Consider the following 20729-nt stretch of genomic DNA (forward strand, 5'->3'; position numbering starts at 1 on the left):
GTTGCAAGGTAAAATACTACTATTAGTTAACCAGCTCCAAAAATAAATTTGAGAAGGGATTGTCCGAAGAGTGACAAGCACTTTATTCTATTAAACAATATCTTAAAAAAAAGTCAACAGTACTTAGTTTCTGAAAACTTTTTTTTTCATTTTCCAGTATCTGGTAACAGTTTCTTTCCAATTTTGTAGGAAAAACACAACATATTTATATTTTATTAAACTATTTAAATTATTTAATCTAATTTATTTAATGAAGTGTATTTTGGTTAAATATTACAGCCTTGTTAAAGCTGTGCTATCATTTTGACATTCTTTTATATCTTTTTGTTATTGAAATGTGCTTGCTGTTGGGGTATTACCTATAGACCAACTGTATGTTCTGAAAATATACAATGATTAGTTTGCAGGTGACTGATGAAAACTTTGGATAATTTAAAAAACATTTCCAGAAATTTGCTTTCAATTTAAAAAAAGACAGACTAAATGTTATTTAATGCAGTTATCTTTTCCTCCTATGGAGGTTAACAATTTGGAGTGCAAATATATAATTATTTATAAATTACAATTGCAGAAACTGTAACTGTGTCTATGAAAAATTGAATCTGAGAATAGCCAACTGAGAAAATTATATGGGAATGTGTTGATGTGAGAATTTTGCAATAATTGTTTTATTGTTTTGTGGCTTTTTTTTTATGCACTTATTAAACAAACTTTATTGATACCTTATTGTTCTAAATATTTATTTTAACCCAGTCATGATTTTACACCCGCCACTGGATCGAGTCACTATGGACTGCAAGAAACTTTATGATAATCTTGTAGATGACATGCCAGTTACTTTTCTCTTCTAGTATAGTGTTCTTTTTTTTAATTTGTTATACTATGGGCCATTTCCAAGTCTTGCTCACATCTTTCCCAGGCACCATATCTACTGTCTATTGCATTGAGTCTTTTTATCACATCTTTAATTACATTTTTCTAATATTTTACAACATTCCTTCCCATCTCCAATAAACCAAATTTTTCATAATCTTCTCACTCAATGCATACCATTTTGGGAAAATGTGCAACAAAGTACAGTAGAATAGTAGTAAAAGAAGTTTTACCTAACCCTATTCATATTTGGTGGAAAAAAAACATGCAGATTTTTATGTTGCGGGATTTGCTGTCAAATTTTGGATTTCACACATTGCAGCAAATTTACAGTAAAATCTGCATGTAACAGATGCAGATTTGCAGCAAAATAAATGGCGGAAACTTTCTGCCTAATCTGAACGTACCCAAACACTCTTGATCACGATCATTTTATCAACAAAGGAAAACTGATTTAGACAAGTCTTTAAAAAATAATCTTAGGGTACTTTCTCTTCTACATCCTACATTCTTCCAACTCGCACATCAATCCAATTTCTCATCAAATTCAAGAAAACTCTTTATAGAATCCTCTACACATTTTACTACTGAGTTCTGACTCATTAAAGATTTACCAAAAATCTTGCATTCACGTTTCTCCCATTTTACCTTAAAAGCAGACACTTCACAAAACAATGTCACAGCCGATTTAGCTATTTTTATTGCACCTACTAAATCTCAAATAACACTCACGTCATCCTTATCTGTCCTAATTCACTCTAAGAAAGGTTTTATAAGATGTATAAAGACAACTGAAAATAAAGAACATGCATGCCAGGGGCATAGCTGTAGTGGGTGTAAAGGTAAAAGTCACACCCAGGCCTCATAAGAAGACACCAGTTTTCAAAATAGGACATGTTAGATATGGGCCTTGTTACAGTGTTCAAATTGGGCCTTGTTACAGTGTTCATGAACTTCACATTACACCTTTGATCCATGCCTTAACTACAAGCACCTAAGGAGAGAAAAGGATTGCACAGCGCCAGATAGTGAAAGATCATCCGGGTAGGTAAAGGAATAAAATGCGAGGAGAAGCAGTTATTCTCACCTTAAGTAGTTGTGCAATTCAGGCACAACACTGATGTAGGCAGATAGGATGTATCATACAGCTGCAGCTCTCAATCCAAAACACAGGTAACTTGTAGATGGTACCGTAATAAATATACAAGACGTAAGAAGAAAAAAATATTTGGATATAAAGCAAATTCAATAAAGCAGGCACTTCAATAAATTGACATCACACATTAGTACATACAGCAACAACAAAAATAAATTTGCATCCAGATATGAGTTTAGAAACCAACCCCCATCTAATCCAGCCAAAGGCCCTCCTCCCTTACAGACTGCAGAATCTAGCTTAAATAAAACCAACAAATATGTGACCAATATGGGCTCAATACCCATGCACGCCTTACAACCTTCCAAACTTGAGGCACGCCTCAGAATTCTCAACGTCTCATCACACACTCCATTGTCCCAACTTGTACCATCACCTCTGTTCAACGATTCCATTAAAATGATTGGTGTTCTTCTCCAATCATTTTAATGGAATCGTTGAACAGACTAACTTATCCACCCATGACACTCTACAATTTCCTGTTCCTCATACTACCCCTACTGACCTTAGCCATTTAATAGACTCTTCTCCCCACTTTACCGAACATATCGAATTAGTCAACACCACTTCCGTTGAAGGACAATTTAGTACTATAAATAACACTTACTCATGTTTTTCTTTTTTAGTTCTCCCCTCCCAACTGACCATGCCACCCATTACTCCAATCTCCCAGTCCACGACGGTCCTACTACCTCTAATATAGAGCCCCAAAGCGCATACCATTATGATTTTTTTTCCCAAAATACAAAGAATCTCAACAAAAATAAAAATGGGCAGCGATACAGAGGGTGCAGGAGAGGCATTAAGAGAAAACATAGAACCCCCAGAGAAAATCCAAAAAAACACAACTGAAATATTTGGAAACATACCAGATCAAACTGGCACAAATAAAATCTTCAACTTATCTGATTATGTATTAAATGAAAGTGAAATTAAGTTATTATCCATGGGTCTTTCCTTTTGCCCTTGAACCCCACCTAAAGTTTTTTAATTATTTATGAACCTCCATAGGTACATTAGGAAATTGACATTGCTAAGACACTTTGCGATAACACCGGCTCTCCCGGCTCCAAACCATAATAGCATTCACCCTGAGTTGGCACCTTGGGTTTGCGTTAGAGACTTTCTCCCCATTGGTAAATAAAGATTTTCGTACTCTTGACCGCCCTACCAATTATAGGGATAATCTTACATTTTCAGAAAAAAGCATTAAAATCCCTCTCTACTAATGAGTCCATTGTAATACGATCTGCTGACAAGGGGGGTGGGTCTAGTGGTTCAAAACAGAACCAACTACACTAAGAGGCCCTCAGACTCTTATCTGACAGTATGTTTTATGAAAAACTGGAGGTTAATTCTCTCTTCTCCTAGGCACTGGAATATAAACAACTTATTGAATAAGGTTCCAGTAAGGGGCTCGTAACCAAAAAAGAATTGAACTTTTTAAATGTACCCCACCCTAGCATGCCATTTTTATATAATATCCCCAAAATACATAAATCAATAACTAATCCCCGTGGTCGCCCCATCATATCAGGCATAGGTTACCTCAACAGCAACCTCTCCCACTTCATAGACTTACATCTCCAGCCCTTTGTTCTACAATTACCCTCATAGCTCAAAGACTCAACGCAATTAATCAGAGATCTTAAGGATCTGAATAAAAGTCATAACTCATTTCCCCTCCGTTTTTTAACAGCTGATGTGTCCGCCTTATATACCAATATTCCTCACGAGAAAGGTCTCCAATCTATTGAAAAATTTCTAACCTTGAACCCACATATACCCCTTGCTCAATCCTATTTCCTCTTGGATTGCATTGATTTTATCTTGAAACACAATATATTGACTTTTAACTCAAATTTTTATAAACAAATAAGAGGTTGTGCCATGGGCTCTCGATCTGCCCGATCCTATGCAAATTTATATATGAGCATATTTGAGGAATGTTTTATTTTTGGGAAACAGGAGTTTAAAGACAACATTTTATTCTATCGTTGTTATATAGACAACTTGTTTTTTATATGGAAAGGAAATGAACTTGAGGCTGCAGCTTTTATTACGTTTTTAAATAACCACGATTTCGAAATTTCTTTTACCCACAATTACTCGACCAACTCTATAGAGTTTTTAAACCTCATTATTAGTAAAGATAATAAAGGTGTTTTTAATACGATCACACATTTCAAAAGTGTGGATGTAAATAGTTATTTAGGCTTTAAAAGTGCACACTATCCTTCATGCCTCCGCAACATACCTTTTGGCCAGTTTAGGCGGATCAAAAAAACTAGCAATAAACAATTTCAGTCTCAGTGTAGAGTTCTGAAAAACATTTCCAAGAGAAGCATTTCCCTCATAGTATAATCAAAGGAGCCATGTCGAAAACATCACAACTTACACAAGCTTCATGTATTCTACCCACTATTAAGAAAGATGAACCAAGCAGTTATGGTTACAATTTCATTACGACCTTTAATTCTGGTAGCAAAGCCTGTATGAATATCATTAACAAACATTGGCATATCCTTAAGAGTGACCCATATCTCAAAGGAATTCTCCCAGACAGACTGCAAATCACATACAGGGGGTCACAAACACTCCGTAACATCATAGCACCAAGTAGACTTAGGATAAAAAGACAATGTACAACTTTATTCATATTTTGAGGTACTTTTCGGTGTGGTCATCAAAGATGTTTGTGCTGCACTAACATTTTCCATCAGTGCAACACCTTTAAATCATCTGTGACAGGTGAGACTTTTCCTATTAAAACTATGATGAACTGCAGCTGCGAGTATGTCATATATCTTTTAAAATGCTCTTGTAAGATACAATACGTGGGGAGAACTACACAGCAATTACGATGCAGAATAAACAAACATCGATCAAATGCTAGCATTGGCTTCCTTAAACATAGCGTCTCCAGACATTGTACTACAGTACATAAATGCGATTTAAAAAATGTGTCAGTAACTCCTATTGAGCAGATCTCGTCTAATAACGCAAACAGATTTACCAGACTTAAACAGAGAGAAAATTTCTGGATTTACAAGCTATCATGTTTACAGCCATAGGGTCTCAATAACATTACAGAAACTTCATTAGACTAACTACATTATCTGTCACACCATTTGATTATGTTTTAATAAACAAATCATTCTACCATGATCTGAAAACACAGTCGTAAATTTCCTTTACCATATTTATATCTTTTTATAAACGTTTATGTAGCCAAAATATTTGAAACTTTTTTTTAATATACTGTATACTTTTATATATTTATATTTTTATTTACCTAAGTGTTTAAAGTTAGCTTACATTGTATTTACCAGTTTATTTATATCTGCATGTATATGTCACGGGCCATCTTTTTAATTGCTGAGCTATTTGTACTGTATAGTTGCACACACATGCTCACTGTTTTCTAAAATCATTCCACAAATACCTTAACCCCTTCGCGCTCAGGTCAGTACTATTACGTTCTGCTGAGCGCATCGTTCGCGCTCAGCTCAGTTAGGCTGGGTTCACACGACCTATTTTCAGACGTAAACGAGGCGTATTATGCCTCGTTTTACGTCTGAAAATAGGGCTGCAATACGTCGGCAAACATCTGCCCATTCATTTGAAAGGGTTTGCCGACGTACTGTGCAAACAACCTGTAATTTACGCGTCGTCGTTTGACAGCTGTCAAACGACGACGCGTAAATGGACTGCCTCGGCAAAGAAGTGCAGGGCACTTCTTTGCCACGTAGTTTGAGCTGTTCTTCATTGAACTCAATGAAGCACAGCTCAAGATTTACGAGCGTCTCAGACGGCTCGCAAAATGCGAGGAGGAGCATTTACGTGTGAAACGAGGCAGCTGTTAACAGTCTGTCTTTTCACACGTAAATGCCTCTCATCGTGTGAACATACCCTAATAGTACTTACCTGAGTTAACACGGCACCATCTTTCCCCGGCGCGTGTTTGAGCTGTGATACCTGCTGTTTCCGACAGCAGGCTATCACAGCTTAGTGTGCAGGGATCGATCTCGGTGGTCCCCGACTCCCCGCCGATTAACCCCTTAGAAGCCGCGTTCAATAGCGATCGCGGCTTCTTAGGGGTTAAGCTGCCATCGCCGGCCTGCTACACGATAGTGGGCCACGATGGCTACTATGGCAACCAGAATCCTAACAATGAACTCTGGCTACGCCATCGACGGAAGCCTAGTGGGTCTTGACAAAGTCCGGACCCACTATGCTTGCTGTCAGCGAACAGCTGACAGCTCTAATACACTGCACTGCGTATGTAGTGCAGTGTATTAGAATAGCGATCAGAGCCTCCTGCCCTCATGTCCCCTAGTGGGACAAAGTAAAAAAAGTGTAAAAAAGTAAAAAGAAGTTGTGTAAAAATAAGAAAATAAAAGTTTTAAAAGTGCTAAAAGTAAAAATCCCCCTTTTTCCCTTATCAGTCCTTTATTATTAATAAAAATATATAAATAAACAAATAAACTATACATAATTTGTATCGCCGCGTCCGTAACGGCCTGAACTACAAAACGATGTCGCTATTTATCCCGCGCGGTGAACGCCGTAAAAGAAAATAATAATAAACCGTACCACAATCACAATTGTTTGGTCACTTCATCTCCCAAAAAATGGAATAAAAAGAGATCAAAAAGTCGCATGTACCTAAAAATGGTACTGATCGAAACTACAGTTCGTTACGCAAAAAATAAGTCTTCGCACGACTTTCCTGATGGAAAAATAAAACAGTTCTGGTGCTTAGAATAAGGTAACACAAAAAGTAAATGATACTTTACAAAATTTATTTTATTGTGCAAACGCCATAAGACATAAAATAAAACTATAAACATATGGTATCGCCGTAATCGTATCGCCCCGCAGAATAACGTGAATATGTCATTTATAGCGCACGGTGAACGCTGTAAAAAAAATAGAATAAAAAACAATAGTAAAATTGCTGTTTTTGAGTCACCACGCCACCTAAAAATAGAATAAAAACTGATCAAAAAGTCGCATGCACCCCATGAAAACTGCAATGAAATCCTCAAGGTCTCTAGTTTCCAAAAAGGGGTCACTTTTGGGGGGTTTCCACTGTTTTAGCACCACAAGACCTCTTCAAACCGGACATGGTGCCTAATAAATTAAATTAAATTAATTAAATGTCACCTCTACTTTGCTCTAAATTCCTGTGAAACACCTAAAGGGTTAATAAACTTTCTAAATGCTGTTGTGAATACTTTGAGGGGTCTAGTTTCTGAAATGGGGTGTTTGATAAGGGTGTCTAATATATGGGCGCCTCAAAGCAACTTCAGAACTGAGCTGGAAACTAAAAATTAAAATAAAAATGTGGCAATACTTTGCTTCTTACATTATACTGATAATGAGCCGTGCCCACCCCGAGATGACCCCAGTTTTGACCGTTTGTATAAACGGAGACCCCTATTAGACCGTTTCAGTGCCCGGTTTTCCCAAGCATACACCCCCGAGAATTGTATTTCTATTGATGAGTCATTGGTACATTTTAAAGGGAGGGTTCAATTCCGCGAGTACCTGCCGGGTAGGAGGGCAAGGTATGGCGTGAAGATGTATAAGCTGTGCGAGAGTGCATCAGGGTATACCTACAAATTTAGGATATATGAAGGAAAGGACACCAGTATTCAGCCCCCAGAATGCCCCCCCCCCCCCTTACTGGGAGTTAATACAAAAATTGTGTGGGATTTGGTGCACCCACTGCTGGACCAGGGTCACCACCTCTACCTGGATCATTTTTATACCAGCGTCCCACTCTTCAACTGCCTCGCTTCCAGAAGTCCTGCGGCATGCGGCACTGCTAGAAGAAATCTGAGAGGCCTCCCTAAGACTCTGCTTGGGCAAACAAGAAGGGGTGAGAGTTGGGCACATTCTAGCAGCAACATATTGTGTGTCACGTACAAGACAAGAGAGATGTCCCACCAGTACCCATGTACCTGTACGAGGTACCAGTACAGAGACCCCCAAACCAGACTGCATCCTGGACTACAATAGGTACATGGGAGGGGTGGACTTGTCAGATCAAGTCCTGAAGCCCTACAGTACTTCTGGAAGAGAGGCCACACGCATCGTACCAGGGCAACACTTTTTAGGAGAAGTTCCCCAAACTGGCAAGAAGGGAAAAAGTCAAAAGAGGTGCAAAGTCTGCTATAAGAGGGGGATAAGGAAGGACACAATATATCAATGTGATGCATGTCCCGAAAAACCAGAGCTCTGTATGAAAGAGTGTTTTAAAATTTATCATACATCCCTTTATTTTAATTTACCCCAGTTTTACTCGCTCTGATCCACTTCACACAGCTTACCCCTCCTCATCTTTCCCCTCTGAGCCCTGCTGCGTGCCCAGGCAGCTGATAACAGCCACATGTAGGGTATTGCCGTACCCAGGAGAACCAATATTACAGTTTATGAGGTGTATATCTCCGGTGGCGCATGCTGGGCACAATATATCGGACACTGAATTGGCATATATGTATAGAAAATTGCAAATTTCACTCTGCACCAACTGCTGTGCATTATCTTTTATACAATACCTGTGGGGTCAAAATGCTCACTATACCTCTAGATGAATGCCTTAAGGGGTGTAGATTTTAAAACAGGGTCACTTCTCGGGGGTTTCAACTGTACCGGTACCATAGGGGCTTCTGCGTACAAGACTTAGAACCAGAAAAGCTCCAGTAGGCCAAATGGTGGTCCTTTCCTTCTGAGCCCTGCCGTGTGCCCAGGCAACTAATAACAGCCACATGTAGGTTATTGCCGTACCCGGGAGAACCCACATTACAGTTTATGGGGTGTATGTCTCCGGTTGCACATGCTGGGCACAATATATCGGACACTGACATGGCATATATATAGAAAATTGCAAATCTCACTCTGCACCATCTGTTGCGCATTATCTTTTACACAATACCTGTGGGGTCAAAATGCTCACTACACCTCTAGATGAATTCCTTAAGGGGTGTCGTTTTTAAAACGGGGTCACTTCTCGGGGGTTTCAACTGTACTGATACCTCAGGGGCTTCTGCACACATGACTTAGCACCAGAAAATTCCCAGTAGGCCACATGGTGGTCCTTTCCTTCTGAGCCCTCCCATGGGCCCAAACGGCAGTTTACCACCACAAATGGGGTATTGCCGCACTCAGGACAAATTGGGCAACAAAATGGGGTATTTTATTCCTTGTTAAAATAAGAAATTTTGAGCCAAAACTACCTTTTATTGGAAAAAATTTAATTTTTTTTAAATTCACAGCCCAATTCAAATAAATTCTGTGAAAAAACTGTGGGGTCTAAATGGTCACAACTCCCATAAATAAATTCCTTGAGGGGTGTAGTTTCCAAAATGGGGTGACTTCTGGTGGTTTTCAGTTGCTTTGATACCTCTGGGGCTCTGCAAATGCAACATGGCACCCGAAAACCAATCCAGCAAAATCTGGGCTCCAAAGAACACATAGCGCTCCTTTCCTTCTGAGGCCTCCCATGCGCCCAAACGGCAGTTTATCACCACAAATGGGGTATTGCCGCACTCAGGACAAATTGGGCAACAATATGGGGCATTTTGTTCCCTGTGAAAATAAGAAATTCTGATCAAAAATGACATCTTATTGGAAAAATTGTAATTCTTTTAATTTCACAGCCCAATTCAAATACGCGCTGTGAAAAAACTACGGGGTTAAAATGGTAACAATAACCATAAATGAATTCCTTGAGGGGTGCAGTTTCCAAAATGGGGTCAGTTTTGGGGGATTCCTACTGTTTTGGCACCTCAACACCTCTCCAAACCTGGCATGCTACCTAAAATATATGCTAATTAAAAAGAAGCACCAAAATTTACTAGGTGCTTCTTTGATTCTGGGGCTTGTGTTTTAGTCCACGAGCGCACTAGAGCCACATGTGGGACATTTCTAAAAACTGCAGAATCTGGACAATACATATTTAGTAGTGTTTCTCTGGTAAAACCTTCTGTGTTACAGAAAAAAAATTGAATTAAATTGAAATTCAGCAAGAAAAATGAAATTTGCAAATTTCACCTCCACTTTGCTTTAATTCCTGTGAAATGCCTGAAGGGTTAAAAAACTTTCTAAATGCTATTTTGAATACTTTGAGGGGTCTAGTTTTAAATATTCGGTGTTTTATGGGGGTTTCTAATACATAGGCCAGTCAAAGCCCCTTCAGAACTGAACAGGTACCTTAAAAAAAAGGCTTTTGAAATTTTCTTAAAAATATGAGAAATTGCAGTTTATGTTCTAAGCCTTGTAACGTCCAAGAAAAATAAAAAAATGCTCTAAAAACTATGCAGATCTAAAGTAGACTTATGGGAAATGTGAACTAGTAACTATTTTGGCTGGTATAACCATCTGTTTTACAAGCACATGCATTTAAGTTCGGAAAAATGCTATTTTTCTAAATTTTCTCTAAATTTTGCAATTTTTCACAAATAAACACTGAATATATCGACCAAATTTTACCATTAACATAAAGCCCAATGTCTCACGAGAAAACAATCTCAGAAGCGCTTGGATAGGTTTAAGCATTCCGACGTTATTACCACATAAAGTGAAATATGTCAGATTTAAAAAATGGGCTCTGAGCCTTAAGGCTCAAACTAGGCTGCGTCTTTAAGGGGTTAATATTAAGACGTTGATCCCCTTTACTATATATGAATCATAATCAATGTGGTCTTTCCATCCTATACATTTTTATAGTCCTTTTTTATAAAAACATCGAACAATTGATTAGAAGCAATTCTCACTTTATAATTCTCTCTGCTCTGTGTTTCCGGTCATTTGCAATTTAAATCTCTTTTACACTCCATTTTGTGTTTGCTTACCTTTCCAATGTTTGATCTGGTTACATTGTTGTTTTTCTTCTGTTATTTCCATTACGCCACCTCTGCTGTCTCAGAATAGTTAGACCTCGAGTCTTTTTGACCTCTCTCGGCCACCGTATCTCCCTGGTTGCCATACCAACGGGGACGCTTACGGGCTCGCGGACATCTCCAACATGCTGCTCTTCTACACTTCTATCGTACCTATTCTTCATTTATTACACCTTGTACCTTAATGGTGCTTTCCTACTGATCACTATGCCACCCTTTGTTGCAACAGTGAGATCATGCATTTACATTTTATTCAGTGTCTGATGATTTGTTTCAGTGTCCAATCATGCAATCGTCTTTTTACTTTCAACTGACTGACTTATATACTGTTAATTGTAACCCATTGTTACCAGTCTATTTACTTTGTTTCTGTTATCTCACAAACGTTAATCTTCAAAATCACATATTGGATTAGTTATATCATTTGCTCGTCTATTTCAGCCAGTCATCAATGACGTCAGTGGCAGGTTTTTTTTTTCTGCTTTGTTTGACGGTTTTTCTGAATTGATCAGTGAGACCTATTCTGTCTGTTTATATATAGGGCATGTTTCTTGCATGCTCTAACATTTTTTTGCCTGATGAAGGCACAGGTGCTGTGTTGAAAGGCGTAGCCTGCGTAGCTGCGGGCGTCGGGAGGTGAGTAAACCCGACAGCCCGTGGCCATGGACGCTACAGTCATTATACTGTGTTGGGGGTTCTATTGGACACTATTGGAGCATTAAACTGTGTGGGCCGAACTGGGTGTGTATGGGCGGAGATTGGGCAGGATAGAAGGTGTGGCTTAACAGGGATAAAATTTGCTGTGCCGCATCTGTTGTTCCTCTTTACAATACTTGAAAGTTACGACATTATATGCTTATTGAACAGTGCTGCAGAAAAAGTTAGTGCGTGTAAAGGGAAGTGTTTTCTATGTCAGATACTAGTTTGGTGTGTATCTCTGCCCTCTGGGGGAGAAGACATTAGACACATCCATTGCATTCACACGAGCTGGCCCCCACCAGGTAATAGTATTCCATGAAGTAGCCATAAGCCCATGCCCTCCCACCCCATTCACGTGCATGAGCATGTGATGTCACACAGATGTGCACGGGAGGGTTTAAAAGGACAAACGGTCCCACACCTCTCTCTCTTGTTTGCTGCCTCCCTGAAGATACACCAACTCACCAACTTGGACCACATGAACCGCTAACTATCCTCTCCCCTATACAACCACCCTTTCTCTCCAGCTCCTCACCTGCACATTCCCATACCCTGTTAACCCTTGTAGTTCCCTAAGTAACCCTTGCAGTCCTGAGTTCCCCTACTACCCCTTGCGGCACTGAGTAACCCCTGCAGTAACCATAGTTATCCCTAAGTAACCCCTGCAGTAACTTGCTAGCCCTGCAATACCTGCTATCCCCTGGTATATAGCAACCCATTCCCCTTGTTATCCCTTTTTCCTCCTGCGTTCCTAAGTTAACCCTAGCTGTCCCTGTTGCCTGATTAACCCTTAGTGTACAGGGATAGTTATTGCTAGGTGAGGGAGGGACAGAAACAGTGAGCATGTGCATGAGTGTTGTATTACAACGTAACTTCTATGTATGTTTAGGTAAGTGAGTGGCGGTATAATTAGGATTGTGATACCGTGTTTATACTGTACTACGTACAGTGTGAGTATACTCAGTATATATTAACTTGTTATATGTATTGGGGTATACTGATACTATACTGGGATCGGTTACTGTGTTCTGTGTTTGGTGTATTTTATATGTAAGTGTGATTATTGTTAGTAATAAATATTACCCTTTATTCACTATACAATTGTATTTACTGAGTCGTATATACCCAGTGACCCTGATTATAAAGGAGGTAGCAATGGTGGGAGTCACAAGTAGGTGAAACCCGCCATTATACCAGCCCTTTTACACACGTGTGTGTTTGTGTAAATATTTTATATATATATATATATATATATATATATATATATATATATAGCAGCCCTTTAACATATGGCAAGCCGATGCCCAAACTGTTTTCAATTTACTTCTGTATTTTGTACAATAAAATTGTGTTAAAACGTGAACTAAGATAGGCGGAGAGGCGTGGACTGATAACATACGTACACAGTGAAGTGTTGTGTTATACTATGCGTCTAGACCTTCAAGTTTAGACGAGTAACACAATTTTTTTTAAGGCTTAATACAGGATGCAATTGAGAACAGCGAACCTAGTTTTTTGTTTTTTTCTTTTCTAAGGAATTAACGTTTTTATTTTGCTTTGCGGCATGCTGCTCTACGGCGACAAATCGTTGGGCGATCGAGCAACACATTAGAGTCTTCAGCAGTATCGACATAGGTGTCCTTCGTGCAAAAATCTGGCGTAAAAGGACCTTTTTCATGCAGCAAGGAACAAGGAGGACAACACTGACCAGGATGACTTCTGATAGAGTATGTATGGACTTCTCAACGCTCAAACACCTTGCTAAACGTAGTTCATTCAACCCAGTATCACCCACTTCATACAAGTCAGCAGGAATGCTGTGGTCCACTTTCCTGGACAAGGCTTATACGCATGATAAGATGTGCATCAGCAAGAGCAGTGTTTTTAACGAAACCTCCAAAAGGCTCCACATGCTGGCTAAACTGATGTGTGTGTATGAGGACAACTCAGAAATGAAGAGTGATTCCCCAAATCTTCACTGCCAATGTTGTGTCAACAATGTGAAGCAGGTTTGTGTATTTGCAGACACAACGGGCAGAGAATGGCCAATGTAAAATTGATAGAGATAAGCAAATTTGCATGCTGGAATCGCAGGTGATAGATTTGAAAAATCATGGTGATGATATTGATGCACAGCTGACTGAGTCTTATGCTGTGATCAATGCGTTTAAGTATAAGGCGGCATCTACAGATGCCATCATTGCCAAGTTGAATGATGAGTTTTCTACTAGGTCACAATTGGTTGCCAGTATGCAAAACATCATAAAAGATTTCTCAAAAATGTTACCGGCCTTGTCTTTTTCAAGGCCTGATTCTGCTTTAAGTTTGCCCTCTACAGGGCAAAAAGGGGGGAGTAGAAAGAGTGATGGATCAGATGTCCCAAATCGTGATCCCATCCAGAAACCTGAAGGTAACATTGTTACGAAAGTGTTATGCAAATGTAAGCATACGATAATCAGAAGTGCGCCCCTAGCCATGCAGAACTTTAAGAGATCATGCACTGGTGACTGCCCTAAGTCCAGCAGAGCATGTACTGTTAAATGTTCTGCATGTGCCGGCTCAGGCCATATTGCGAAGTACTGCAAGGCTTTTGGTACTAAGCAATGTGGTCCTGTTAAATGTTTTAAATGTAGTCAGTTGGAACATATTGCTAGAAACTGCCATTGTATGAGCAACCGTGAAAAGCCTAGTAATGAAGCAATCGAAAATGGCCACATTACATCAAATGGTGGATTTAGGAAAGAACAAAATGGCTACATGAGAATCTCCACCACACATTTGCTAAACCATGTGTTCAAAGATCTGAATAACGAACCACAACTGGTTTGGAATCCAGCTGTGAATTTTAAGTAGGCCATAATTGACATGTTCACAGTTAGGTGTTATCTCTTTGATGTCTGTACTGTGTGTTTATGGTCTGTTGTTTGTTCCCAGTTCTTTTGTTGTCATTGTGTTTTCTTTTGTGGCTCCTTCACAGATTCTATTGTGGTGTATTCCTGGTTATCAGTAGTTATGTAGTTAAGTAGGCCATAATTGACATGTTCACAGTTAGGTGTTATCTCTTTGATGTCTGTACTGTGTGTTTATGGTCTGTTGTTTGTTCCCAGTTCTTTTGTTGTCATTGTGTTTTCTTTTGTGGCTCCTTCACAGATTCTATTGTGGTGTATTCCTGGTTATCAGTAGTTATGTAGTTATACTATATGGGTGTTGCCCATATTCATAATAAGAATGAAAGCCACTCCAGGAAAACAACTGGAGAATCAGCCAATGAATAGTGGTGTATGTTTTAATTGCTCTCTATTAGGATAACGTTGAAGTTGTTATTATACTGTGAACTCAGGTTGAGCAGTGCGAACAGGTAACATAAGTTCACGGTGTAGTGTTTTATGTTATTCTGTGCAGCTAGACCTGGGGGGTTTTTTAAGGCTTAATACAGGATGCAATTGAGAACAGCGAACCTAGTTTTTTGTTTTTTTCTTTTCTAAGGAATTAACGTTTTTATTTTGCTTTGCGGCATGCTGCTCTACGGCGACAAATCGTTGGGCGATCGAGCAACACATTAGAGTCTTCAGCAGTATCGACATAGGTGTCCTTCGTGCAAAAATCTGGCGTAAAAGGACCTTTTTCATGCAGCAAGGAACAAGGAGGACAACACTGACCAGGATGACTTCTGATAGAGTATGTATGGACTTCTCAACGCTCAAACACCTTGCTAAACGTAGTTCATTCAACCCAGTATCACCCACTTCATACAAGTCAGCAGGAATGCTGTGGTCCACTTTCCTGGACAAGGCTTATACGCATGATAAGATGTGCATCAGCAAGAGCAGTGTTTTTAACGAAACCTCCAAAAGGCTCCACATGCTGGCTAAACTGATGTGTGTGTATGAGGACAACTCAGAAATGAAGAGTGATTCCCCAAATCTTCACTGCCAATGTTGTGTCAACAATGTGAAGCAGGTTTGTGTATTTGCAGACACAACGGGCAGAGAATGGCCAATGTAAAATTGATAGAGATAAGCAAATTTGCATGCTGGAATCGCAGGTGATAGATTTGAAAAATCATGGTGATGATATTGATGCACAGCTGACTGAGTCTTATGCTGTGATCAATGCGTTTAAGTATAAGGCGGCATCTACAGATGCCATCATTGCCAAGTTGAATGATGAGTTTTCTACTAGGTCACAATTGGTTGCCAGTATGCAAAACATCATAAAAGATTTCTCAAAAATGTTACCGGCCTTGTCTTTTTCAAGGCCTGATTCTGCTTTAAGTTTGCCCTCTACAGGGCAAAAAGGGGGGAGTAGAAAGAGTGATGGATCAGATGTCCCAAATCGTGATCCCATCCAGAAACCTGAAGGTAACATTGTTACGAAAGTGTTATGCAAATGTAAGCATACGATAATCAGAAGTGCGCCCCTAGCCATGCAGAACTTTAAGAGATCATGCACTGGTGACTGCCCTAAGTCCAGCAGAGCATGTACTGTTAAATGTTCTGCATGTGCCGGCTCAGGCCATATTGCGAAGTACTGCAAGGCTTTTGGTACTAAGCAATGTGGTCCTGTTAAATGTTTTAAATGTAGTCAGTTGGAACATATTGCTAGAAACTGCCATTGTATGAGCAACCGTGAAAAGCCTAGTAATGAAGCAATCGAAAATGGCCACATTACATCAAATGGTGGATTTAGGAAAGAACAAAATGGCTACATGAGAATCTCCACCACACATTTGCTAAACCATGTGTTCAAAGATCTGAATAACGAACCACAACTGGTTTGGAATCCAGCTGTGAATTTTAAGTAGGCCATAATTTACATGTTCACAGTTAGGTGTTATCTCTTTGATGTCTGTACTGTGTGTTTATGGTCTGTTGTTTGTTCCCAGTTCTTTTGTTGTCATTGTGTTTTCTTTTGTGGCTCCTTCACAGATTCTATTGTGGTGTATTCCTGGTTATCAGTAGTTATGTAGTTAAGTAGGCCATAATTGACATGTTCACAGTTAGGTGTTATCTCTTTGATGTCTGTACTGTGTGTTTATGGTCTGTTGTTTGTTCCCAGTTCTTTTGTTGTCATTGTGTTTTCTTTTGTGGCTCCTTCACAGATTCTATTGTGGTGTATTCCTGGTTATCAGTAGTTATGTAGTTATACTATATGGGTGTTGCCCATATTCATAATAAGAATGAAAGCCACTCCAGGAAAACAACTGGAGAATCAGCCAATGAATAGTGGTGTATGTTTTAATTGCTCTCTATTAGGATAACGTTGAAGTTGTTATTATACTGTGAACTCAGGTTGAGCAGTGCGAACAGGTAACATAAGTTCACGGTGTAGTGTTTTATGTTATTCTGTGCAGCTAGACCTGGGGGGTTCAGACACATCTTCATCTGAGGCCTAATGCTAGTGCAATTAAATACAGCGAATAACAGTATGGCTGATTCTTTTGTGTTTAACTGCAGTGGTCCTTTAGGAAAGTTTGACAGGAGGAGGTAACCCTGGCATTACACCCATATCTTGATTTTAAGATAAGGGGTTTGGTAAGATGGGGATATAGTTCCACAAACATGAGAATTGTGAAGTTCCACAAAATGGTGCTTCATCTACAGCTCCCCTCAGATATCCTAACCTATAAGGGCAGCCATCCATATCTGTCTGTACAGATGGATGTTGGAAGAAGGAGGATGCGATCATCTGCCAAGTTAGTTTGGATCAGGTGCTTAAACAGTGTTGAGATACGAAGGGGACCTGTGAGATGAAGGTCAACCCAATACCCTTTTCAAGCTTAAGATACATGGGTCAAGGGTATTGGAGTTGCTACCGATCGCAATATGTTTACCGCACCATCTGTGCGACTAATTGCACCGGAAGTGGAATACTCCTCCAAGGAGCATTGTACCTTTTTGTATTATTACAGGTATCGATGTAGCAAAACAGAAGAACTCCGGTCACCCCTGAGTAGAGGCTCGATATCCGCACTGATGCTCCTATAAGACTCCAGATGATCCTGAGTTCAGTGAGGAAGAGGATATCGTGGAGAAGCTTAAAGAGTCTGAGAATCGAGCCTCCATCCCATTCTGTTTGGGTACAACCCCAAAGCAATTTTGTACTTCAACCTGCTCATCCACCCTGTGATAGTACTGATGGGTGAAAGGACTTACCAACTGTAATGTCGGGGTAGGGAGACAGACAGATGAGCCCTAATCTACCCACCACTCAGTCCCTGCCTAATTGCATGGCCCGTCCTACGCGACGGCGTACAACTGGGCGACGGTCCCTATGCTCAATAAGTGCACGACAGACAAACAGACAAGGGTACACAGAAGCTAAGGGAAATGGGGCAGTTGCCCACGGCAACACCGTGAGCAACAAGAGTAGTGAACGAGCCGAGTCAAACCAGGAGTGTACGAGGTACCAAACGCAGAGCAGGAGAGTAGTAAGTAAAGCCAGGGTCAATTTGAAGCAGAGGTCAATAGTACTAGCAGGAGCAGCAGAGCCAGGAAACCAGACAGAATCACAGGCAAAGGAAGAGCAGGAAATTATGGTATAAATAGACCGAGGGCGGAAGCTAGCTCCGTCTGGCCAGGCTGTGATAGGTTCTCCCACTCCTCAGCCTACCAGCCTGAGTGGTAGCAGATCGAGTCACTCTATCAGACCTAAGAGCAGATGCAGACTGATTAACCACGGGCGTCGACACAGAAGCTGTGTCTGGCAGATCCATTACACCAACCAAATAAACTAGGTCAGGTGTAAAAGAATGAACTTGGATTAAGGACAGAACACCAATATTATCATGCGACCCGTAATCGTCAAGTTTATGTATATATATATTTGTGTAATGTAATATGAATCAATGTGTCATACAAAAACTTTCAAGGTGTACATATAGACATTCTAGGTGTAGATATGTGTCCGCAACATAGGCATAGTCAGTGAGGATGTGCCCGTCCCATATCGAGTGAGTATGTACGTGGAGGCGGGCATATATTTACAGCCTGTAGTCACACCATTTGCATGTGTACCTTTCACGTGTTTATGGAGGAGTAGTGAGAGATGCTGTTTTAGCATGAATCTCTATATGTACATATACCTATGGTTTGGGGGGAATATTTTTGTATGTTTGATTATTTTACATTTTGTGTGTATGATTGGGTAGTGTGTAGGAACCCTTAGGGAAAGGTAAGGTACACACACACCCTTGTAGGTAATTGCCACCTCAACCTTAGAACTGGTATAGTCAATAAGATGATGGATTGAATGTTAGGTAGAGGGGAAATGGAAGGATGTTCCGCCCCACAATTAGATATCTAGGTACCAAGACATCACCTCCTCCCCAGGGATGTTAACCTGCCGTGATAGAGACATGGATATCGGCCCACAAAGATTGTTTTGTCTTCAATCAAGATACTGAAAAGATTTGGAAAGATAATGGATTGCGTACAAAGGTTGTCGAAAGGCAGGCTAAGCCATTCCAAGGCTGACCGTGTGAGGGCACAAGTAGCCTTACACGGGTTGCGATGCTAAAATGGGATCGGCCGCTAAAAAGAGGAAAAGATTCATAAGAAAGATCAAGATCCAAGAAAGAAGAAGATCAAGGACTTTGAGTTTGGTTATAGACTTTGAGTTTCTATTGACTTTTTGAGGTTCTGTCTATGGACATTGAGGTTAGCTTAATGGACTTTGCGTGTATATGGACTTTTGAGTTTGAGGACTGGCAGGAAGGTGTCCTTGAGGCGATAAGTGATGTCCGGAATACCTATATCCAAAATTACACTTCATTCCATCTACGACCATTACCAGTAACAAGGTTGAGGGGGTAATACAGAAAAACACTTCCACAAATTTCATTGTCCCCGACAACAGGGGGATTTTAAAGGGAAGTGTTTTCTATGTCAGATATTAGTTGGGTATTCCATGAAGTAGCCATAAGCCCATGCCCTCCCCCCTTGCACGTGCATGAGCATGTGATGTCACACAGATGTGCACGGGAGGGTTTAAAAGGACAAATAATCTCACACCTCTCTCTCTTGTTTGCTGCCTCCCTGAAGACACACCAACTCACCAACTTGGAGCACATTAACCGCTAAGTATCTTCTCCCCTATACAACCTAAGTAACCCTTTCTCTCCAGCTCCTCACTTTAAAACACTCCCATACCCTAGGTGTAGGTTCAGAGTGCACTAGACTAAAGGAGGTGCACGAATAGGGTCCCACCCCAATCATATATAAAGAAGTATTCGGCACACAAGATTTGTGGTTCATAAATTCTTTCGTTTTATTGGGTTCGATGCCATGGGCAAAGTGCGTGCAACGTTTCGGTCAAGAGACCTTTGTCAGGCACTAATAGGTGTACAAAATAATACACGTAAGTATCTAGGCATCATATGTAAACAAGAGGTAACAAAAATGAGCTGGGGCCTCTTTATATCACCACTGCAGTGTTGTTGTTCGGCCACCTCCCCTTTTTTGATTGATTTCTGGACCTCAATTTATCCTGGCTGGTGGTTTTGTCATTGATTTACACAAAACAAAATATTATAAAAGGAAAAGTTTTTTGTTCTGTTGTTATTTTTTCCTTTAAGTCACAGCTGGCAGTAAACACATTTGTTACAGATGATTTTAGGTCACCAGGTGTAGCGCCGATGGCCGCGGACCTCCCCCACTCCAGCAACCGGGGCCATCAGCGTGTACATCCTCACCGCCATCCTCTGCCTTCTCCCCTCGGACACCGGCACGCTCTGCCTCCTACCTCCAGGATCCGTAGGGTGCACGCACTCCGGACATTTCTTAAAGGGCCAGCGTGCGCACCCAGAATATAACCCAGTGTTAGTCTGCGAAGGTTCCGTATCCTGTTTCCTGAATCCTGTGTCCGTGACTAGTTCTGTATCCTGAATCCTCTGTCCGTGACCAGTCCTGTATCCGTGTTCAGTCCAGCATCCTGAATCCAGTGTCCATGATCTGTCCTCATCCTGAGTTCAGTGTCTGTGACCAGTCCTGCATGCTGAGTCCAGTGTCCGTGATCAGTCCTGCAAGCTGAGTACAGTGTCAGTGACTAGTCCTGCATGCTGAATCCAGTCTCCATGACCAGTCCTGCATCCT

This window comes from Rhinoderma darwinii, chromosome 1, assembly GCF_050947455.1.
Source record: "Rhinoderma darwinii isolate aRhiDar2 chromosome 1, aRhiDar2.hap1, whole genome shotgun sequence".
Classification (NCBI taxonomy): domain Eukaryota; kingdom Metazoa; phylum Chordata; class Amphibia; order Anura; family Rhinodermatidae; genus Rhinoderma; species Rhinoderma darwinii.